At 42.5% G+C, this 23994-nt stretch overlaps 1 non-coding gene across 1 annotated transcript; it reads left to right on the top strand.

Annotated features, from left to right (window-relative positions):
- The first annotated feature begins 18895 nt into the window (after positions 1-18895).
- Positions 18896-18970, top strand: Trnas-cga. The gene has a single exon. It is a non-coding gene; the product is annotated as a tRNA-Ser (tRNA).
- Positions 18971-23994: the final 5024 nt, after the last annotated feature.

Here is a 23994-nt window from a genome sequence, read left to right as displayed (position 1 = left end):
TATTTTCCTATACCTCACCCTTATTTTTCTCAGAATTTCGAGCATGAATGAAAAAAACGTATCTGGAGTTTTAAAAAATGTCAAGCCAGAAAAGAAAAAGTGGTGCCTGATAGATCAACAAAAATATTGGGAGCAGACAGTGGCCCAATATTGAAGTGGAGGTGAATAAAGAGATGCCCAATTCAGCAATGAACGCGATGGAACTTAATTAACATTCCTTCTGGTAAAGCTGTAACAATGTTTGATGTGTCATACAACTGCCACATAGCGCGGTCTTTTTTTTTTCTTAAGGTCATCAGTCTTCTGAATAGTTTGATGCGTCACGCCATGAATTCCTCTCCTGGGATAACTTCATCAGCTCGGAGTAGCACTTGCAACCAAAGTGCTCAGCTACTTTGCTTATGTATTCAAATCCCTGTCTCCCTCTACATCTTTTAATCCCTACATCTGCCTCTTGTACCATTGTAGTTATCCCGTGTTGTGTTAAGGGATGTCTTAACATCCTTTCCCTTCTTTTTGTCAGTGTTTACCATAATTTCTTTTTCTCACCGGATCTGTGAACAACCTCCTCACTCCTCACGTTATCATTCCACCAAATTTTCGATGATATTCGGTAGAACCACATCTCAAATGTTGCGATTCTCTTCTGTTTCGTTTTCCCACAGTCGGTGTCTCAGTGCCATATAACGTTGCGCTTTAAACGAACATTCTCAGAAATTTCTTCATCAAACGGAGATAGTAGTATATTTCTCTTGGCCAGGAATGCCTTTTTTCGCAGTACTAGTTTGTTTTTCATGTCCTCTTTGCTCAGTCCGTCATGGATTATTTTGCTGCATAAGTACCGGAATTCCTTAACTTAATTGTCTATATTCACCCACTTCGTGGTCACGAAACCTGATGTTATGCTTTTAGGTTTTCTCATTTCTGCTACTTCTCATTACTTTCCTCTTCCTTCGATTTACACTCAGTCCATTTTCTATACTTAGATTGTTCATTTCATTCAACACGTCCTCGTCCTTCAATTCCTCTTCATTTCACTGAGTATAGCAATGTCATCAGTCAATCTTATTGTTATCCTTTCGCTTTGAATTTTAATTACACTCTTAAACCTGTCTTTAATTTCCGTTATCAGAGGTGAAAGACTACACCCCTGTCGTACACCATTTTTATTCCGAGCATTTCGTTATTGTTCTTCCACTCTTAATGTTCCGTCTTGACTCTTGTACACATTGCATTTACCCGTATTTTCCTATACCTCACCCTTACTTTTCTCAGAATGTCGAGCATCTTGCACCACTTGACAATGCTGAACGCTTTTTCCAGCTCGAAAAATCCCATGAATGTGACTTGATTCTTGATCAGTCTTCCTTCTATTGTAAGCCGTCAGAGTTGCCTCTCTGGTGAGTTTACCTCTCCTAAAGATAAACAGATGATCATCTTACACATCCTCAGTTTTCGATTACATTCTTCTGTACATTGTTCTTATTAGGAACATGGATGCTTGAGCTATTAAGCCGAATATGCAATAATTATCCACACGTTGGCTCTTGCAATCTTCTGTATTGTGTTGACGATGTTTTACAAAAGTTTGATGCTATATAGCTGGCCTAAACATTCTACACATCAACGTAAAAGCTCATTTTGTTGCCACTTCTTCCTCTGACTTTAGAAATTTCGATGGTATTTTATCCATCTCTTCGGCCTTACGTGATTTTAAGTCTTAAAAATCTCTATTAATTTCTGATTCTAATCCTGAACCCCTTCTGTCTTCCCTATCAACTTATCAGACAAGTCCTCCCCCTCACAGATGCCTTAAGTATACTCTTCCCACTTACCTTCTCTGTCCACTGCATTTGACGATGGAATTCCCATTTCACTCTTAATGTTATCATCCTTTCTTTTAATTGCACCAAAGTTTGTTTTGATTTTACTATATGCTGATTCAGTCATTTTGACGATCATTTTTTTTCCCGATTTCTTCCCAATTCACATTTCAGCGATTTCTGCACTTCCCCTTTAATTCTTTCCTAAGTGACTTGAAAATATTAGTACTTCCTTCTTTCATCGAACAAATGCTGTTTTTCTTCTGTTACCCATAGGTTCTTCACATTTACTTTGCTTATATCTGTGTTGGTCTTTCCAACTTCTGATCACGAGCTTTCTAGAGATGTCCATTCCCATTCTATTAAACGGGCTACTGAGTTACTCATTATCGGAGTACCTAGAGCCTCAGAGAACTTCAAGAATATATCTTCATTCCTTAGTGTTTTCGTATTCCACTTCTCTCCATATTGATTCATCATCACTAGTTTCTTAAACTTCAGCCTACTCTGTCATTACTAAATTGTGATCTGAGTCTACTCTTATATCTACTTCTGGGTACGCCTTACTCATCAACATCTGATTTCAGAATCTTAGCGTGACCTTTGATGTAATCCAATGTAAATGTTCCCGTATCTCACGACCGTTTCAAAGTGTAGCTCCTCTTGTTGTTGTTCTTGAATGCAGTATTTGCCCTTACCAGCTTAAATTTATTACAGAACTCCAGCAATACTTCTCCTCTCTCATTCATAGGACCAAGCCCATATTTTCCCGAAACGCTTTTTTCTATTCTTTCGCATACAGTTGCATTACAGTTATCCATGTCTATTTGACCTCCATCTCTCTTGACGTAATGAACTACCTGTTCAGTATCCTCATATACTTCCTATGCACTTCACCTTCTGCTTGCGACGTCGGCATGAATATCTGAATTATCGTTGGCAGTATTGGTTTGCCGTCTATTCTGATGAGATCAACACAATCGCTGACCTGCTCTCAGAAAATGAATGGACTCTGGAAGTATGTGGTATGTCGCAAGTTATATTTTTTCACAAAACGTGTTTCCTCTTTGTTAACGTTGATAGAGCTGGGGGCGCTGCGATGGCTACATACTACGTTATTCCTCGGCATTCTAGAGGATGTTGCAATATCAGACACGCATTATTACAAAACGTACTGTTCAGCATTAAGCAATACACATTAACCAGCATACGTGACACAACACACTGTAAAATTGAACACACAACACACATAAAATTCTTGATGATGTGCAGTTGTTCCTACTTGTCCATCAACTCAGCAATGCTTAACACAAACAAATACATAAACTTGCTGTTGGCCATTAAGAAAACCGGCGTTTCATCTAGTTTCTGCACACTGAAACTCAACAGGTGGCAGATTAACCTGAAGGGCGGGTTGTAGAAAATATCAGAATGTTCTTGTTTATCCGTAAACTGAATCATATCTATCAGTTCCACATTGTCTTCTCTGTTGATCGGAATCAACGTCTGGTCCAAGACCGACAGCTGTTCACGGTCAAGTAACTCGCAAGCAGGTGAAAACAATAGATGACAATTCCCCGATCGCAGAATGTTGTGTGATAACATTGCTTAGAATGAAATAGGATCATCAAGGGACATTTTGAGCCACATAAGCTCTGTTATTTTCACTTTTCATTTTTTACTCCAGCTATCGTGCACTGACAGTCTTTGAAGTCGTTTTGGCGCATTTCCGTAACTGAGAACAGTTTATTTATCCAAAATTTAGTTCAAATAACTTTTTGTGACGCTCAATGAGGGCGAAGTCCTGGTAACACAGGAAGACGCTATGGCCAGAGACCATAAATTTCTGATGTAATTCTGTAAAATATCCACTATGAATCAAATACATATTTCAGGAAACTATGCACCAATTGATTCTCTGACCAACAGAACTGGCTTACCAAATTATCAACTTCTTTTCTTCAAAATGGGTAGGTTTCAGAATATAGCTTACAATGAGTTTTAATACACGTGACGCAATTACTTTACGTCACCATTTGGCAATTTATTCCTGCCATCAATACATAGAAGCATACCCTGTATTCATGTTGTAAGCAGCACAATAATGACCTGAGTACTGTCTTTTGTAGTACACACTGGAATCCGTAATGTTAGGGCAGTATAGCACTTGTTAAAAGTCAACAAAGAAATTGCTGTTACCTACACTTTCAGCGTCTTTTTCCACTTCTTTACAGCCTTCTTCAGCTCTACAGTGGCGCAGTTCACTATTCTGCTCTATCTATAACTGCTCTTCCTCATTTGAACAGTATTAAGTTTAATATCGTACAAGTAACACTGTCTGCATGTATTAGAACTTCATGCACCAAACATTAAGCTGAAGTCATGGTCAAATATCCTTTTATGAAATGTGAAACTGACTATGATATGAGGGTTTTCTCAAATGAATAGTCTGTACATTTCTGTTACGGATAAATTAGTGTTTGAGTGGTTCTTTATCGACGCGTTCCACCTGTAATGACTTGGAATTATCGGGAAGCTCTTCATATGGGCTCGTATTAAATAGTGAAAATCATTATCAATTTTGCGAGGCGTATTTGCGTGTAAACCTCTTCTCTATTTTACAGCCATCTCTCCATTATTAATTTTCTGTCGGAGAGCTTCTATTCGCAGTCAGCTTATAACGCAAATGTTGCAAGGTATCTTTAAATGAACTCTTCTATCGTCCACTTCGTAATGTAGCTTGCCTTCTAGGTTTTTCTTCTCTCTCTTCCCCGATCGTTTTCATACAGGCTAACCTATATCCAGGTATTTAGAACTGTTAACTGTTCGTGTAATGATAGGTGGCAAAATTAGTTTTTCAAATCAATTAAAAAACCCACATTAGAGTTCTTGTAATACAGGCTATAGTCTGGAACAGAGTGAGAATGATTACAGCTCAGATTATAAAGCTATCTACAATTCATAAATATTGAGATTTAAACCTATGAAAGCTTTGTAAAACTTTGATATTCCTATGTATAAATATTTTAGTACCGAAATTTAGTAACAACGTCATCTAGGAGTATTTTTGCTAACTGGTGCAGACTTCGCAAGACCCTCCTTTCCTTGTCTGTTCACGCAGGACTTCCCACGGTACTTGAGATTTTTATCCTTATTATCTTTTCACTCTAATGTATTTACAGCCATTTTCCGCTGATTTGAACCTCCCTGATCTCTGGCAGTAACATTCAAGCGATTCAGCACGCCACGATTTAGAAGACTTGTGCACTGAGCACTGACTCTGAATCAAACCTGTCTCGGCTACATACGCCATTCTGCCAGCGGTGACTCGCTACTTCTGCTTGCTACAGCCATCTAATGGTGCCTTCTAGAACTACCACTAATTGACACATCGCAGAGGGGAATCACAACTCGCTGTTCCACAAGAAAACGTGATACCATTTCTTCCAACCACCCATTCAACTCACTCTCTGCCCTGTCTTCCTGCTCACGACGAATCCAAATCACATTAAAACATTTTCGCTGCTGTTGATATTACCCTATACTAATCTGAAAAGAAATCCTCCTCATCCTTTCATTTCACTTCATGACGCGCAATACATCTACAATGAGCCATTTCATTTCCCTTTTTAGATTTTCTAGCTTTCCTACCTTGATCGGACTTCCGACATTCGACGGCCCAGCTCGTAGAACGTTCTCTTTCTTTGGTCGCTCAGTTTTTATCTCATCCCCCCTCTCAGTCCTCTCGGAGACACGAGAGGAGAGGAAGAATAGTTTGGAATCTTTTACCATTGGAGGAACCATTATGACGCTTTTTAAGTTGCAGGCCACACATCCTGTGGATACAGATTGTTTGTCTTTAATGTAGTGCCTTCTGCTTCATCATGCCGTTGATCACTACTGAAAATTCCGCTCTTTAGGGGCAGAGTAAGAATGGGCCCAGAATCTCCGTCCGCTCCACCACCCTCTTTGACAAGACCACTGGCAGAATGAGGGTCGCTCCTTAAGCCAGAAGTCTTCGTCCGCCATGTTGAACTTTGTTAACAAAGTCGAAGTTTCCAAGAACTTTGTTCAGACAAATGGAACACAACGATTATTATATTGAAAACATTAGGCTATAGTTATATCTGCATCACAGTTTGCATGCAGAGTAAGAAATATTTTTGAGTCGGAAGTAGGAGTAAGTTAACGAACAATACATGTTCAGATCCTGTATGAAGAAGATAACAGAATGGATGTTAGATTTCGTGTTACCTATCATGTTTTTTTTTTCTTTATTGAGTTTCGATTCCCCCCAAAGGGGGCGGCCTGGCATCAGCTTAGTACGCCGCTCTTCAGCCTACAGAATTTGTTTTAAAAAGATGAAGATAATAAATAATGAAAGCGGGTGATAGAATCAGTGATTTAAATGGTAAAATGGCGGAAAATTATGGAACTTAAAACATAAAACAAAGGTTTGATGACGCTAATAAAATACACAGGAAGCAGAAAAACAATAGACACACAATTAAAACCACGGCAACAGTCTGGTTTCTGTTCGCAAGAGATATAAAATTTACATCCAGAGACCGCATGAGTTCTGTTCGCAACACTTTGGAAGGACGCACAACACTGAACACTCATTTAAAAACTGCACTAAAAAGTTGGCACAAATATGAGATACCACAGCCGTGGGCAGCTTTAAGGGATATGGACAAACTTGAGAAATCACTGGAGGAAGAACTCGATAGATTAATTCGAGTACGTCTTACATTAAGTATTGACAAAAGTAATTTTACACAGACTTAAGTCAGTTATGTAGACCATGTCGTTAGTGAGAAGGGTGGGTGAATAAATTTAAATTTAGTATCAGAGGTTTCTCAATTTGCTACTCCACAAACAACACAACAGTTACAGTTTTTTGTGGACCATTTTAATTATTACAGAAACTTTATTAAAGACTTTGAGCCAGTTACTCAGACATTAAATAATTTGTTTAGGAAAGGGACTAAATCTGAGTGTTTGACAGAATATGAGTGTGCCTCTCAGGCATTAATCAAAGATACAGTGCTGGTGTTTTCCAGATTTTGACAAGGAAGTTATCCCTTCTTGTGACACGAGCAGCACTGCTCTAAGGTGTATGCTGAAGCATGTTTTTAATGGGGAACGGCATCCTGTGATACATGCTTCTCAACAGTTTAATAGACTGGAAAACAATCATTCTACCACAGAGATGGAAATGTTAGTGGTGATCTATGGGCTCACGAACAATAAAATGATGTTACTTATATAGGCAGATGTTCAAAACAGTAATTGATTATGCTTCCTTAATGTCTCTGTTCGGTTTGAATGATCCCCCTATTAGATTAACAAGGTTGGCCCTTACATTCAGTGAATTCGATCACACATTTGTTCACAAATCTGGGAGAAAACATACAAATGCAGATAGCTCGAGACGCTAGAGTGCAGTATTGCAAACCCTTAGGAAAAGTGTGAGTGACAGAGAGAACGGCAGCTGACATGGACTGTCGGGACTTTAGGTCGCAGCCACAGTTCAGGCTTTCTTGCAGACCTTCTAAATGCAGACCGTGTGTAATGTTTCCATTTTAAGGAACAAAGTGTCACAACAGACTATGTTTTCTCGCATCATGGGTGCCGACGACCGAGGAGAGTAGCAGAAAAGTTTTGGTGATGTACAAGGAAACTGTCATGTAGTCCAGTATGTGAGAATTACATATCGTGCTGATGTTTTGTTTGATTCAAACAGAACTCCACCTAGTTATAAACTTTGGCCATTTTTGAGGTTCATATCTATGACAACAGTCCCTAACCAGCAAGCTGCTAAAATTGTTAAGGCATTACTGAATAATCGTATTCTTAAATATGGTGTGTAAGAAACCTTAGTTACTGTGGGGGTGCTAACTTCTCACGTGTTCTGATGAAGCACGTATGCCACGTACTTCATGTTCGGAAGTTACAGAAGAGCCTGTTTCATCCACAAGAAAATAGACATATGGAAAGTGTTCACAGAACAATATTGAAGACTTTGGGTCACTATGTCAAGTGCAACACGCACATTGGGCGATGTACCTCATGTTTTCAGCTCATACATTTCTGAACCACATACTACTGTGGGCCTCTCGCGTTGTTAGGTGGTCTACGCAAGAAATACGATGTCTCCATTATATGTACTAAAACGGTGACTAAATAGACGAATTTGCAGAAGGTAAATGTACGGTATGGCATGGAGTTCGACGATATCATGCAGAAACGTCGGAAACAGAAGAACGTATGGGACAGCCAGGAAGTCAGCTTCCATGTTTCAGAGTTGTTTACCAATTATCACAAGCCAAAAGGGAAAACAAAGAAATTTTTAACGAAAGACAATGGTCCATATAAAGTTTTAGAAATAACCAATGTTAAGGTCCAGTTAACAACGAAAATTTCATTGTACGTATCATTAGAGCAAAACAGTTTGCTGATGTGATAGATGCTTTACCATACGTTCTGGTAACAATACCACAGCGAAGCAAAAAACCGAGACAGGTTAAGAAAAATGTGATATAAGATACTCTTGCTGCACACGAAGCACCATACGAACTTAGACCGATTAACTATTTATTGATGCTATGTATTTTGTCTTCGTTTTGTAGTATTATATTTATATTTTATGTTAGGTGTTAACAAAACATTTGTGTGTGTCATTCGTTATTTTTGTTATGTGGACACTGCTTTTAAAGAAGGGAGGAGAATTGACGGGCATTCCTTTCCCCTACGTGGCATTACAGCATAGACACCCCAAAGAATAACTGTATTCATGACACTACTAAACATTATCAGAGAAGTGGAAAACGCAATCCTGAACCCACCACTGAACTCCTGAGTGTTGTTTTCCAACACAACAAAAGGTATTGCTGACTAGTCATCGCTGGAGACTAGAATTAAATTTCTAGGTATGCAAGGCTAGACAAGATTCACATGCTACCACAGAAAATTTGAGGGTTTAGAAGAGGCGGCGCAGAAAGAAGCAGTTGTCTCCCAGATTAACGATGATTCAAAAAAAATGGCTCTGAGCACTATGGGACTCAACTTGTGAGGTCATTAGTCCCCTAGAACTTAGAACTAGTTAAACCTAACTAACCTAAGGACATCACAAACATCCATGCCCGAGGCAGGATTCGAACCTGCGACCGTATCGGTCTTGCGTTTCCAGACTGCAGCGCCTTTAACCGCACAGCCACTTCGGCCGGCTAACGATGATTAATAGGAGCTGCAACACTCCTATGAGTAGTTAACAGCATAAAAGGTGCAAGTGAGCATAAATGGAGCAAGTGACGAGTGTAGCGGCACAGGCAGATAAACGTAGAAAGAGCGGATGGATCAACGCAGGCGAGATTTTTATAAAAACCTTATTTAGGGTGGCAGACGAAGCAGATGTGCAAGAACTTCATACGACGATAAGTCAGGGGCAAGACACAGTAGAAGGTGTTCAAACGATTTGAGAGTGGCATACCACTAAACTAACGCACCTGGAAGGAAATGTAGTGAACCGTACTAGAGTGGCTAGCGTTTAGGTACTGCGTTTGCTTCTAAATAAATAACTGCACTACCTATATATGTACTACCATGTTCGTATAATGCGTTCAAAAAATCATCAATTGTGTGTGAAATCTTATGGGACTTAACTGCAAAGGTCGTCAGTGTCCAAGCTTACACACTACTTAACCTAAATTATCCTACGGACAAACACACACACCCCTGCCCGAAGGAGGACTCGAACCTCCTCCGGGAGCATATACTGTGTTCTAGACGTAAGACGGTATCATGGAAAATCCACTCCCGTGGAGTACTTGGGAGAAAAATAAACTATGCTATAACTGAATCCCGAATGTTTCACCACTCTCGCAGTACCTCTGAATTGTGTGTGGAGGTGCGAGGCTGTTGCACCAGTGTAAATGATTCAGTGGATATCGTGCGTGATGGAAGCTCTGTGATACTTTTAAGATTGTATTACGAGGAATATCACAACTGAAAAACTGGTGAGATATTTATCAGGAAACACTATGCCGTCAACGAAGACGTAGTGAACATTGGAATACGATAAAGGAGATTAGGACACGTAAAGGGATATAATTACAGACAATCATTCGATATCGATGAAATGCAGATCTATCACATTTTCTTTGTGCAATCCTAGTATAGTAACAGTGCAGTAAGGATTCCTTGGCGATTTAAGACCTATATCAGGCGGAGCGATCATAGAGGAGCTAAGAGAATGTACAGAGGCATACATATATTCATTTTACTCGATCATTGCACATGTGACTGGAGAAGAAACGAAAAAATGGATAATAGTGTGACGACATAGTCCACACCATACAGTGGTTTGGGGAACACGTATTTAGTTGTGGGCTCCTGCCTATAGCTAGGTCGCGACACGGGTCAGCTATAACGATTTACAGACGAATGAGGACTGGTGGGTGTTAGAGCCGATTCTAGGTAGATGTTTCTATTGAATCTAAAATATCCGGTGAGACCTACCGCTATCCTATCACGTCGTTGACTACAAATCACTGGAAGCAGTACAAGTCGTAAAAAAATATATGGACCTGATCATCCAAAGGTTGGTGAATTTCTCCCTGAACATTAGTTGCCATATTTTTTTTCTCCTTGTGGTAGCTCTCTATATACCCAGTGACATGTAGAAGGCTACACAACCTTCTAACTAATGGAACAGTGCTGTCGCAACTTGATGTGATTTCGACAGAATTAGACGGGTCTCTGACTTGGCTGGTGGTTTATATCATTTTATATCCAAGCTTGGAAGAGTCATGCGAATACGGGCGTAAGCGACGCTCTGACGAAAGGCAGACTGACAGGCTTTCCCATTCTTTTAATGGTTGTGAGCAAACTTATTTCTCACTTCTACATGCGTTTCCAGGAAGTGATTGCAGTGAGAAAACTAGCGGCAATTGCTCAATTGATCGACGAACTGAACGACTATGTTTGAAAATGTTCGCGGAAAATAGGTAATACGGCTACACAAATATATTACGAATGAGATAAATATGAAGCACAGGGCAGCCACGGCTATATGGCTGCAGGGAAAAAATATGATGTGCTATTATTCTCGTTGGGATAGCTACCTAGTCAGTGACGGTTGAGTGACTAGACAGTCATCTAGCTAATGCAAAAATGCTGAGTGATGATATTTCGAGAGAAATAACAGGGGTCTGTGGCTTGCCGAGGGTCATCTCTCACTAGTCAAAATCAGGTGAATTCAGATGCCATGTATCAGAAACTGTAAGCGATACTCTGACAAAAGGGGAGTTGAGAGGTGAAATCTATAGCGTTTCTTCTAAGTGTTGTGGACAAACATAGTACAGCCTCTCACATACTTTTCGTGAAGTGACTCCAATCATAAATCTAGAGGCTAATGCGAAGGTTTCTGAAGAGAGACAATCAGGAGTAGTTCGGTTTTTTTATTTTTGGGTAAAGGAGAGGCAACATTCTTCCATGGGTTTTGTATGTCTATAAATGGATGGACTGACGTCCTAAAATGTAGACGAAATTTACTTCTGTATCTATATCATACTTCGCAAGCCATCGTACCGTGCGTGACGGAGGGTACCCTGTACACTTCATTCCTTTCCTATCCCACTCCCAAACAGAGCCAGGGGAAAAAATTGACGGTACAACTCCGTATGAGTGCTACTTTCTCGTATCTTATCTTTGTGGTCCTTACGCGAAATGTATGTTGGTGGTAGAAGAATCCTTCTGCAGTCTTCTCAACGGTGTTCCTCAAAACAAGGATTTCCATTTACGTTACCTGGTGAGTGTAATCCATCTGCAGGAAGAAAACTACGCACCATGCAAAGGGACTCTAATTATCAATTTAATTAATTAGTCAATAACTTTGATATCAGTGACATGGATGGAAGTGAGGGTGGGATTGCCATGGAGACGATTTGCGATTTGGAGTGGTAATAGCGGTTTTTTCGTGGCAGCGAGATCTTTTAACGAAATTTAAAACTACAGAGGGAGGAAATTGCTATGGTAATAAGATCATTATTGGTAGTTAATTGATAAATGTAATTAATTGACTTGATCTCAAAAGTGCACCGCTGCCCCTTCTACACCAGGAGGAGCAGGGGGAGGGTTGGGGATGGATCCGCTATCTTGAATAAATGTAGACTGTGCTACATTAACCCTTATTCTACTACTGATGTGTCACTGCAGAGTAAGATGTCTGGATGAGACGTGTTATGTACGGACAAAGAGATGCTGCAGTACAGTTGTGAAGATAACTGAAAGAAACACACAAACAGCCTAACAGAAATGATACTTTTATTCAAACACAATAGTTACACTCAAGTCACTACTATTTATAACGGTCCTCTGAACGTTTAAAAAGGCGGGAAGGTGTTCCGAATAAGTTGTGTGACTGTCACAGACAAAAATTCATGCTCTGTAACGTATCACTATCCTGGCCACAAGGTTAGTGAAAAGTTCTTGTGGTAGGACGTCCCATTACTCCACAAGCGCTGTTGACAACGGCAGGATGGTCACTGGTGCATATGGACGTGCTGCAGTATGTCACCCCGACGCATCTGACGCATGGCCGATGGGATTTACGTCGAGGGTATTTGCAGGTCCAGTCCATTCGACGCAAATCCTCTTGTTCCATGAGCTTTTCCACCTCCGCTGCTGGATGCGGTCACGCGTTGTCATCTACAAAAAAATAAAGTCAGGTGCCGAATGCACCATTCAATAGAAGCACATGAGGATGAAGTACAGGCTCACAGTAACTTTGGCCAGTGAGTGTGCCGTGTTGAAATGTTTGGACGTCAGTACGCCCTTGCAACATCGTGCTTCTCCATACCATGACACATGGATCTCCAAAATGATGATAATAGGCTACGTCACAAGAACGTCTTTTGCAGACCCGTTTATGCCGGAGTTCGCACGCTCATTATGGCGGCGAATGGGTGACGCCCATTAGTTTGAGCCGCACGTTTACTTGAGTTCTGGAGGAGTTTTTAAACAGTTATCCTCTTCTACAAATTTGCTAATGGCCTTGCCCCAGTGGTAACACCGGTTCCCGTTAGATCACCGAGGTTAAGTGTAGTAACCACAACCAACAGCGGGTACGTCTTGGGCTGCGGATCGGAGCCGCCAGGCGGGGAAGCCGCCGGTGGTGGAGCACGCACCACCGGGTAAACACAGGACGAGTCGGACGACAGACCAACGACAACTGACAACAACCGAGCACGACCGACTGTGAGCGACACAACAAGGAAGAGATAAACAACGGAGGCTTGTGGAAACCACAACACCAAACACAAATCCACACGGAACCAGAGCCAGGCAAATGTTAACAACGGGCAACGACCAGAACGCAGTACCGCCGAGATAGAAACGAAATCCAGAGCGAGTACCAGACTGGCTGGACTAGGGCAGAGCGGGTCCCTATATACGAAACCGGAGGGAGCGGCTACTGGCCGCTGTCTGCACGTGGCTTAGCGGTGGCGCCCTCGCTGCGGGAGAGCCGCTGCGCGGAATAGCCACCGCGGAGGTGGAGCCCTCTATGGGCTGACCACGTCCATTTGTTCTGCCGCGCGTTCGACTCCCGCGTCGGACGTTACTATATTAAGCGCTGTCGGGCTGGGCTAGCACTTGGATGGGTGACCATCCGGTCTACCGAGCCCAGTTGGCAAGCGGGGTGCCCTCAACCCTTGTGAGGCAAACTGAGGAGCTACTTGATTGAGAAGTAGCGGCTCCGGTCTCGTAGACTGACCTGCGGCCGGGAGAGCGGTGCGCTGACCACATGTCCCTTCGTATCCGCATCCCGTGACGCCTGTGGTCTGAGGATGACACGGCGGCCGGTCGGTATCGTTGGGCCTTCCACGGCTTGTTCGGACAGAGTTTAGTTTAGAGCTCTTCTATAAATTACGTGAATATTAGCGACATATGAGCATTTGGTTCGGAAAATCCGCACAGTGGAAGTGTACTTAAAAAGAATAATAGTCGAGCAACGCAGAACATCGCCAGCGAGCAGCCCCGAGTCGAGCCGATGCCTGGAGCTGGAGCCGCACCGCCTGGCACCCCCGACGTCGCCACTTTCGTGAATTTTGATGTGAATGCCGCGCTCCAGTCAAGAGACACGTTCGGGCTCGCTGTTCAGACCATCCCTGGTGCTGTCACTCAGCAGTGACGGCCAAGATGCACGAGACTGGAGACGAATGCGAGAGATACGCTTGACGTAAGCAAAAAAATGGTTCAAATGGCTGTGAGCACTATGGGACTTAACATCTGAGGTCATCAGTCCCCTAGAACTTTGAGCTACTTAAACCTAACTAACCTAAGGACATCACACACATCCATGTCCGAGGCAGGATTCGCACCTGTGACCGTAGCGGTCACGCGCGTCCAGACTGAAGCGCCCAGAACCGTGACGTAAGCAAATCTTTAAAAGAAGCTGAGGATGAGGCACGACTGTTCGAACAGCAGATGATGGAGAAATCTGAGTAACTTGAACAATATCGGAAAGAAAATAACCTCAGATTGTTTGGGCTGCTGAGAACAACAGAGAGAATACCGAGGAACTAGTGATCAACCTTGCCCAAAAGAACCAAGGTGTGCAGGTGGTACTGAATGGCATAGATAAAATCGTAAATGGGGGCGTGAGACGCCAGGATCTTGAAAACCTAGAACCATAGTAGAGAAGTCTGTGTCGTACAGAAAAAGATATGAAACATTTAGAGTGAAAAAAAAACTTGTAAAGACCTGTATGACAACGTAAGTGGATCTCACTTCTGAAAGACTTAAGATTTGGAACAGCAAGCTCAATTTTTGGGCTGTGTACCGTACGGACAAATGATGGAAGGATAAAGGGGAAAATCTAAAACAGCAAAATATCAGTAAGCAGTGCATATGAACTGGAATACATCTGCATTAGGAGCTCAAACATGTCAGCTCTTGCTGCCTCTTTATCTATGTGCCTTTATTTTGAAAAGAAACTATTGATTTTTGTGATATTTTCCTTAAAATATTTTCCTTTTATTATTTTTTGTTTGTTATGGTTTACTTTTAGTACTAGTAATAAATTTTGTGTTCGGTTCTAATATTTTGAATAACAATATAGTGCATCGTTTCACTATCCTCACAGGGCTCCGATTCAGACGATTGATTTGCTGTCCTTTTTCCTTTCTTATACAAAACATTATTATCAAATTACTGTTCTTACTAATAATTAGAACCATTAAAGTACACTGTGCATTTGTACCGTTTATCTTGCTTTCACTGCTGTTGCGTACAAATTATTCTTTTTCTGTTTACCGATATTATTCTTTGCCAGTTCATCTCAACGAGTTCCATCACATATTTCAAGACACAGACATCTAGTTAGTACGTCAGTCGGAGACTTGGCTCAAAACAAGTATTCCCGCAAGTTCTGTAAATCTAGACGGCTACAACCTTGTCACACATGACAGACGTAACCGTTGAGGAGATGGATTAGGGGCGTACATACAGTTCGATTAATCACCTACTGTGCTACAGATATGTTAAAATAATCAAGATAAAAAAGTGTAAGATACGTTCATAGAGATTATATCCCTTGCCAGAAAGTACCTGATACGTGTCCTCTACAAAACCTCAAGAATTAGGCATGTTTGCCTGGTTCGAAGCTGCTATCTCAATTCTCGACTCGACATATGAGCATATTAAGTTGGTGACACTAACATAAATGTTCTATGAAATAATACATCCAGTGTGAAACTGAAGCAGATGCTTTCTTCTCATATGAACAGTAGTTACAATCTCATAGATATATTTGCTTCGAAGTCCCCAGAGTAATTCCTACCTCTGAAATATTTGCACCTGGCCTCTCTGCCCATGACATAATTTTTATAGCGTACTCTCTATAATGTCCTAAGAAGAAACCACAACAGATTACATACCGAGACATCGAATGCATCAATTTATCTGAACGTGCAACTGAGTCACGACGAATAGTGGTGAGGACGTCTTCTACTCTATTTTCTGACACAATCGAAACACTTCACGGGGTTACTAACAAACTTACTTAACTAAATGAAATATATGAACCCAAAAGACTGGAAAAGTTATAGGGAGTCTTGTATCTTGGCTAACAAGAAACCTTAAAGAGCTCATGAACCCCAGACGAGCTGCACATCGGACTTATAAACTACGCCCCACGCCCGAAAATCATATTACTTACATACAGAAGCGGAAAAATGTCAGTTAATCTCTGACGAATGCAAAACTCAGGCACGCCCATGCATTAAGCGACAACAGAAATGGGGCAGCTGTCCTGAGGAAAATCCTGTGTGGTCTTGGTACAGGCAAAGTAAAATACGCAGCTGATACCATTGTCCCAGCCGCTGAACTAAACCAATGCTTTACATTACGTACAACTTCAACTGTCAAACTAAACAGAGATTGATTGGTTACTTCATGCAGATAAAGGACGGTAGCCACGAAAATCTCAGTCATTACATGTATCATCTTTAAAAAACGATAACATGCGTGTCACATCAACATCTACAGACACGATGGCATCACAGTCCGCATCATAATGCTTATCATACAATTACTATAACAGATGTTTTCAACCACTGCTTCAACTGTTTTCCCTGAGACCCAGCAACAGGGTCTATTTATGACAGTACCTAAAAATGTCGTGGCTACATCATCCTTTGATTACCTACCTTTTTGCATTCCATCTGCGCTGTCCAGAGTCTTAAAGTCCACGACCAGCTAACGAACTGCTTAACTACAAACAACCTACTAGACGAATAACACTCATACTTCCATAAATATCGCAGTACAACATCTTCCTTAATAAAAGTAAGACTATCTGAAGGTCGGCGTGGATGCACAACAGGAAACCATATTGTGCTTTTCGGCTTCGCGAAGTCTTCGGCACTGTTGACTATGACATTTTACTTACCAATCGCAGCAGCCTGACGTCTCACCAGCAATGCGTCATATCGAACAGCATTAAGTCACAGTAAAGGCCGGTCATTGTACGCTAATGATGTGTCATCAGGCTTGTCCTATTGCAGACACCTAATTTACGCTGATGACGTCCTGTTGTATGTAGTTCCAAAACCAATAACATCGGGAATCCCATTGTCGAGCTGCGTGCACTATAAAAATGGGTGCAGAACGTCGGATTAAACTGAACCCATCCTGAACCCAAGGTGTAATGGTTGGTCATTGTACGCTCATTAGTACGCAAGATCAGGAAGCCTTATCACCTTTTTTATTTCTTACTTGTTTTCTAGAAATTTCCGCCTTTGACTGTTAACGGTTCATTTATTTTACGCAATCATGATTTAAGCCTTTAGAACCGTTATCAAATGCATGTTGAAATGTCTAAATATGTCTGACCTGTCAGACATACTTTAAGGGTTCAACAAGTACTTGCGAGTGGCTCCGACCGCCAAAATCATGATTGTGTAAAATAAATTAACTGTTAACTGTCAAATGGCGGAAATTTCTTTCAACAAATTCAATGTGACTGTGGACCCTCAAGAAGGAAAACTCCTATCATCTTTGAGACTAATTGTGACAAATATAAGTTACTCTCTTTCAGCAAAGAGTGTACGAATGATAGATGAAAATCTGAACTAGACTGAGCACGTAGCAGCAGTGTGCAAGAAGGCATCACCAAGTCTTCACATCCTACAGAAATATAAGAAACTCCTCCCTACTGAACTGAGGAACAAACTTGTACAAACGATTATACTTCCAACTATGGATTAAAGCGATGTTACTCCGGTAGGCCTTTCTCAGGAAAGCTCGCTGCACCTGGAACTGGTTAAGAATGCTTGAGCGTTCTATTGGTGATGTTAGACTATTTGATTACATTTCATCATATGATCGTCTGACTTCGTGCGGACGGACGCAGAGGTTTTCACAACCTCTATCTTCTTTAGTGTGTTATCAAAGAACACTGTCCCTCATATCTCTCCTCTAACTTAACACACTTTCCTGAACAGCATGGCAGAGACATCTGATCCCGTCAAAGCAAAATCCTTTCTGCGCCACTCCATCGTTCAGCCAATTTCACGAATTCCTTCTCAGTAGCAGGAACCCGACACTGGAATAACCTCCGGCAATATATTGGAGAACTGAATACCATCCCAAGCTTCAGAGGACGGTTAATGACATATATACTATAGGAACAGTAAGAATTACCACTGTCGCCGAACGCATTCGCTACCCTTGAGCCTCCCTCATTCCAACCTAATCGTCCTCATTTACCAGTATACCTAGCCGATGCACTTTCCTTGAATTTCCTTTCCCCAGAACTTGCTGTACCTGACATTATCATTATTGTCATTCTTATTATCATTATTTTTGTTGTTACTGCTCTAACTATCAAATGATAGCATCTGCAGTAGTACAAGTACTGCCAGTAACTAACTTTATTAGTCCATAGTATAATTTACCCACGCCGCCACTTCAGACAATCATATCGTTTTAATACTTGTTGTCACATTGAAATTATTGTTTCTGAGGTAAATAAGAGGTAAGAAAAGTACGGTATATGTGTAACCCTGGTCTATTGTAAGAAACGGTGTGATCAGATAAGGTCAAGTAAATAAATAAATCGAAAGCAGTCAATCAGTGGCGACAAAGGGAGGTTTTATTCAACCTTTGACCATGTCTGTGTCGGATGTAAACCTGTCTTCTTCAGAAATTCACGTAACCTGAAGACAACATAATAGCAGTAATCACAAACCAGCGAACATACATGTCCAAATTGTGGATCATACAGAGGTTAGATCGCGAGAGAAAGGTGGAAATAATACATATATCAAAATAAAATGACCAAAAGAATAAAAAGTAGTTGTTAGTAAAACTTCATACTGCGAAAACACCAAACAATGGAGCGATCTGACATTTGTCCGATGAAAATATACTTTTAGTGAACATCATTGTATGCAAACTTCCTGGCAGATTAAAACTGTGTGCTGGACCGAGGCTCGAACTCGGAACCTTTTCCGTTCGCGTGCAAGTGCTCTACCAAAAGTAAAGCTGTGAGGAGGGGGCGTGAGTCGTGCTTGGGTAGCTCAGTTGGTAGAGCACTTGCCCCCGAAAGGCAAGAGTCCCGAGTTCGAGCCTCGGTCCGGCACAGAGTTTTAATGTGACAGGAAGTTTCAGATCACCGCACACTCCGCTGCAGAGTGCAAAACTCATTCTGGGTCACTGAATGTGATATCGAAGATTCTGATCAGGTCTTGTCAAGTAAGAATTTTTAAAGTCCAGAAGACAGAACCAATCAATTAAAGCGTCACGTCATGTTATGAAGGCTGAAAAGAAACGGAAGGCGTTAACACCAGGAAAACGTGGCCGGTGGCGCGTGCACTGAGATCGAAGGACTCTTGCAGCATAGACAGCACATGAGTCTAAATGCACGTTTTTCACGCTGTGCGCTGGCCACATGTGGGGCAATCGCGCTGCGTTCTTATGAACTGTCTAGGGAAATCGATCTTCCGGGAAGAACGATGGTACATAAAAACTAATCATCTGTTAGCTGTATAGCAGCGGAGTGCAGCGACTGGCGATATGCCGATTTACCTGAATTTTGTTCGTGTGATCTTTTGCGTTATTTGCCTTACCTGCTGATTTCTCATTCATATTTTCTAATGTGTTTAATGAAAATTAGCGCCCCCACACTTTTCTGCGCAACGTGTCACCACTGATTCCAGAAGAGCGCTGCGTAGGGGTAGGTGTACCTTTGTGGAACAGCCTACATCCAGGTGTTGGCTTGTGACGTTGGAAATGACCAGGGATTCAGAAGCTCTCTATTCAGTGTGTGAGCAGACTGTACCACAATTGTTACAGTAGTCGTGTTCTTGTACATTATAGTCAAAATGGAGTGTCTGCGCAGCAAAGATTATTATGGATGCGTTTACGATCTCATTAAATCGTCACTAATTAACAACTAAATGAGCAGAAAGTAATTACGCACGTCTGTGAAATTTTTATTCATTAAGCACGAGAGGCTAGTATACGAAATACTTGAGAAACCAACGTAGAAATATTGATTCTGTCAATGTTCAAGGGTGTATTACGTGCTCTAGTCTCTCCCGATGTGAGGATATGTTTAGAGTCACTACTCACACTGAATCTGCTATAATCTATGAAAAGAACGCGTCCCTGCTCCCCGTTGGTCCAATCCCCATGCTCTTGCGCCATTACAAGAGTGTCGCCGAAGTGCGGGTGTCAATGGATACTGCCCGTCGGGCTAAGAGAGCGCCCTCATGCATTCGCTGTGGCACTCTGGAGCGTGAGCTGCGTGAGCGTGTCACCCCGGAGCGTACAGTCCAGATAAAAAGTGCCTGCAGTTGCACCTTATGTTTCAAATGAGTCTATTCTTGCTGTTGCGCACTGTAGCTGTCATCTCGTGCTCTTTTTGATCGTAGTCGACCACCTCCTGTGCTTCGAGCAGCGCCTATATTTCGGAATGCTCCAAATGCACGTTAAACAATTCTGCGAGCTATAATAAACTCCTGGGCTACAATCGTCACACTTCGCCTTTCTTTCGGTTTCCCGACGAGTATGAGGCTATCCAGATGTTGTCTCTGGTCCATTCTGTAATGAGCAACTCCACCACCACAGTACACGGGAAGGGCACTCCGATCGACAAACGCCGCCTCTGCCCGTTCTTCAGATGTCTCGTATTGGAGGCCAGCTCCAACTGGGGCTACAGCCACACTGGCCTCATGCTGTGTGACGTTCAACTTTCGGTGTGCGACAGGGATTCTGAGAACACGTTTCTGGCCTTTCAGTCATTTCCACTGAATAAATAACACGTCATCTTACTTTATCTGCCTCGTCCTTAAGTTGCAATTCATTGTACATAGAGTACAAGAGCATAACTCCCGAGGCACTCCTGACGTTATCTTTATCTCCGTCGAAAACGTGTTGCGTTTTTTGTCGGGTAATATGGACCTCTGCCACCTACTGTTTTATTACTTTTTTTTAGTCACAGTTCTCTGACTCATATGTGGCCCGCCATGAATTCCTCTCCTGTGTCAACCTTTTCTTCTCAATGTTTTCTTCTTCAGTTTTTTCCCAAAATAATTTCCTCTAGTGCGTTGGAAGTTATTCCCTGATGTCATATCAGTCTGACCCTTCTTCCCGTCAGTATTTTCCATATACTGTTTTCGGCACCGGCACTGTGGAGAACCTCCTCGCTGATCATCTCAACAATCCACATATTTGCCAACACTCTTCTGTAGCATCACATCTCAAATGCTTCGACTCTCTTCCATTCCAGTATCCGACCGTCCGTGTCTCACTACCACACAATGCTGTGCTCCAAACGTACATTATCAGAAATTTCTTCCCCAAATTAAGGCATATACTTGATACTAGCAGTTTATTCTTGGCCACGATTGGCCTTTTTGCGTGTGCTAGTCCGCTTTTTGTAGCCTCATTGCTGTGTCCATCATGGGTTGTTTCGCTGCCTAGGCAGCAGAATTCCTCAACTTCAGCTACATCGTGATCACCAATTTTGATGATAAAGTTTCGCATTGTTCTCATTTCTGCTATTTGTCTTTACATTCGCCTTTCTTCGATTTACTCTGATTCCACATCCTCTATTCATTAGGCTGTTTATTCTGTTCAATTCTGTAATTCTTCTTCATATCCACTAAGGAGAGCAACGTCCCGCTGCAGCTGACATAAATAAACCCTTCCCTTACCTTTCCTTTCTTTTCACCCCCCTCCACCTTCAATTTACAAAAATGGCTCTGAGCACTATGGGACTCAACTGCTGAGGTCATCAGTCCCCTAGAACTTAGAACTAGTTAAACCTAACTAACCTAAGGACATCCCAAGCATCCATGCCCGAGGCAGGATTCGAACCTGCGACCGTAGCGGTCTTGCGGTTCCAGACTGCAGCGCCTTGAACCGCACGGCCACTTCGGCCGGCTTCAATTTACATATAAGATAGAAACGCAATCAGCAAATGTTGCTATCGATATCCTTTTACCCCAAAATTGAGGATTTCATGACATAAAAAATCTTCGGTCTCCTCACATATTAGAGAATCTATTATAGCATACGATCTTTATAAACAGTCAGCAGCATGGCACTTTGTCAAAAAGATTCCCGAAATCTGCACTACTGGCCATTAAAATTGCTACACCAAGAAGAAATGCAGATGATAAACGTGTATTCATTGGACAAATATATTACACTAGCATTGACATGTGATTACATTTTCACGCAATTTGGGTGCATAGATCCTGAGCAATCAGTACCCAGAACCACCACCTCTGGACGTAATAACGGCCTTGATAAGCCTGGGCATTGGGTCAAACAGACCTTGGATGTAGTGTAAAGGTACAGCTGCCCATGCAGCTTCAACACGATACCACAGTCCATCAAGAGTAGTGACTGGCGTATTGTGACGAGCCAGTAGCTAGGCCACCATTGACCACATGTTTTCAGTTTGTGAGAGATCTGGATAATGTGCTGGCCAGGGCAGCGGTCGAACATTTTCTGTATCCAGAAAGACCCGTGCAGGACCTGCAGCTTGCGGTCGTGCATTATCCTGCTGATATGTAGGGTTTCACAGGGATGGAATGAAGGGTAGAGCCACGGGTCGTAACACATCTCAAATGTAACGTCCACTGTTCAAAGTGGCGTCAGTGCAAACAAGAGGTGACCAATGACACCCCATACCATCACGCCGGGTGACACGCCAGTATGGCGATGACGAACACATGCTTCTAATATGCGTTCACCGCGATGTCGCCAAACACGGATGCGATCATCATGATGCTGTAAACAGAACCTGGATTCATCCGAAAAAATTATGTTCTGCAATTCGTGCACCCAGGTTCGTCTTTGAGTACACCATCACAGGCGCTCCTGTCTGTGATGTAGCGTCAAGGGTGACCGCAGCCATGGTCTCCGAGCTGATAGTCCTTGCTGCTGCAAACGTCGTCGAACTGTTCGTGCAGATGGTTGTTGTCTTGTAAACGTCCTCATCTGTTGACTAAGGGATCGAGACGTGGCTGCACGATCCGTTACAGCTATGCGGATTAGATACCTGTCATCTCGACTGCTAGTGATACGAGTCTGTTGGGATCCAGCAAGGCGTTCCGTATTACCATCCTGAACCCACCGATTCCGTCATTGGATCTCGACCAAAGCGAGCAGCAACGTCGCGATACAATAAACCGCAATCGCGATAGGCTACAATTCGACCTTTATCAAAGCCGGAAACGTGATGTACGCATTTTTCCTCCTTACACGGGGCATCGGTTGGAAACTTTCCTCACGTCAGCACGTTGTATGTGTCGTCACCGGCGCCAACCTTGTATGAATGCTCATAAAAGCTAATCATTTGCATATCACAGCATCTTCTTCCCGTCGGTTAAATTTCGCGTCTGTAGCACGTCATCTTCGTGATATAGCAGTTTTAATGGCTAGTAGTGTAGGAGGATGATAATACGTACAGCTTCCGCAGAGAAAGTGACAATGTTTTAAACTAAAAAAAGACGTGACTAATGATGATTCGTAGGACAGCGCTACAAATTATTTATAAAAAATTTTCTATAAAATAAATAAATAAGTTTTAGGTAATACACAACAGTGTTATCACCCAGAAACGACAATTCACCGTCACCTTCGCCTTTCATTTCGACAAAAAGGATGTGCATCTTTCGACATCTACTTCGATAAAACTGATATTGACCCCGTTCACTGCAGCACGTGCCGGCCGCCGTCCTGGGTGTTTACTACGAGACCGCGACCTGGCGTGCGGCAGTGCTGCTTGCTCGCAGTCGCCTCGCCGCCTGCTGGGCCAGCTCAGCCGGGCCGGGCTGGGGCAGCGCCGCCACGACTGAGTGGTTCCCGAAACGCCTTTGTTCCGCTCGCTGTGCAGCACTGCAAGAAAGCCGCTGCCTGCCGGCAGATGGCTCTTCCTCAACTACTCCCACACCCCAGCAGCGCCGCCTGCGGGCTTCTGTGCACGTCGCTGTACAGCCATCGGCCCTTCGTTGTTTACCGAACGACATCCGTCTAGTTTTATGTCCGTCCTTACGTTCTCTGTACACAACACGTCCTTTGTTATGTTATTGGAGATGTGGTCGTCCATCGTCCATAGTCCGCCCTTGCTTTTATAGCACACGCGTTTGGA

The sequence above is a fragment of the Schistocerca americana genome, chromosome 7 (genome assembly GCF_021461395.2).
Source record: "Schistocerca americana isolate TAMUIC-IGC-003095 chromosome 7, iqSchAmer2.1, whole genome shotgun sequence".
Classification (NCBI taxonomy): Eukaryota; Metazoa; Arthropoda; class Insecta; order Orthoptera; family Acrididae; genus Schistocerca; species Schistocerca americana.
Note: the sequence above shows the minus strand (reverse complement) of the source record. Positions and strands in the feature narration are given on the sequence as shown.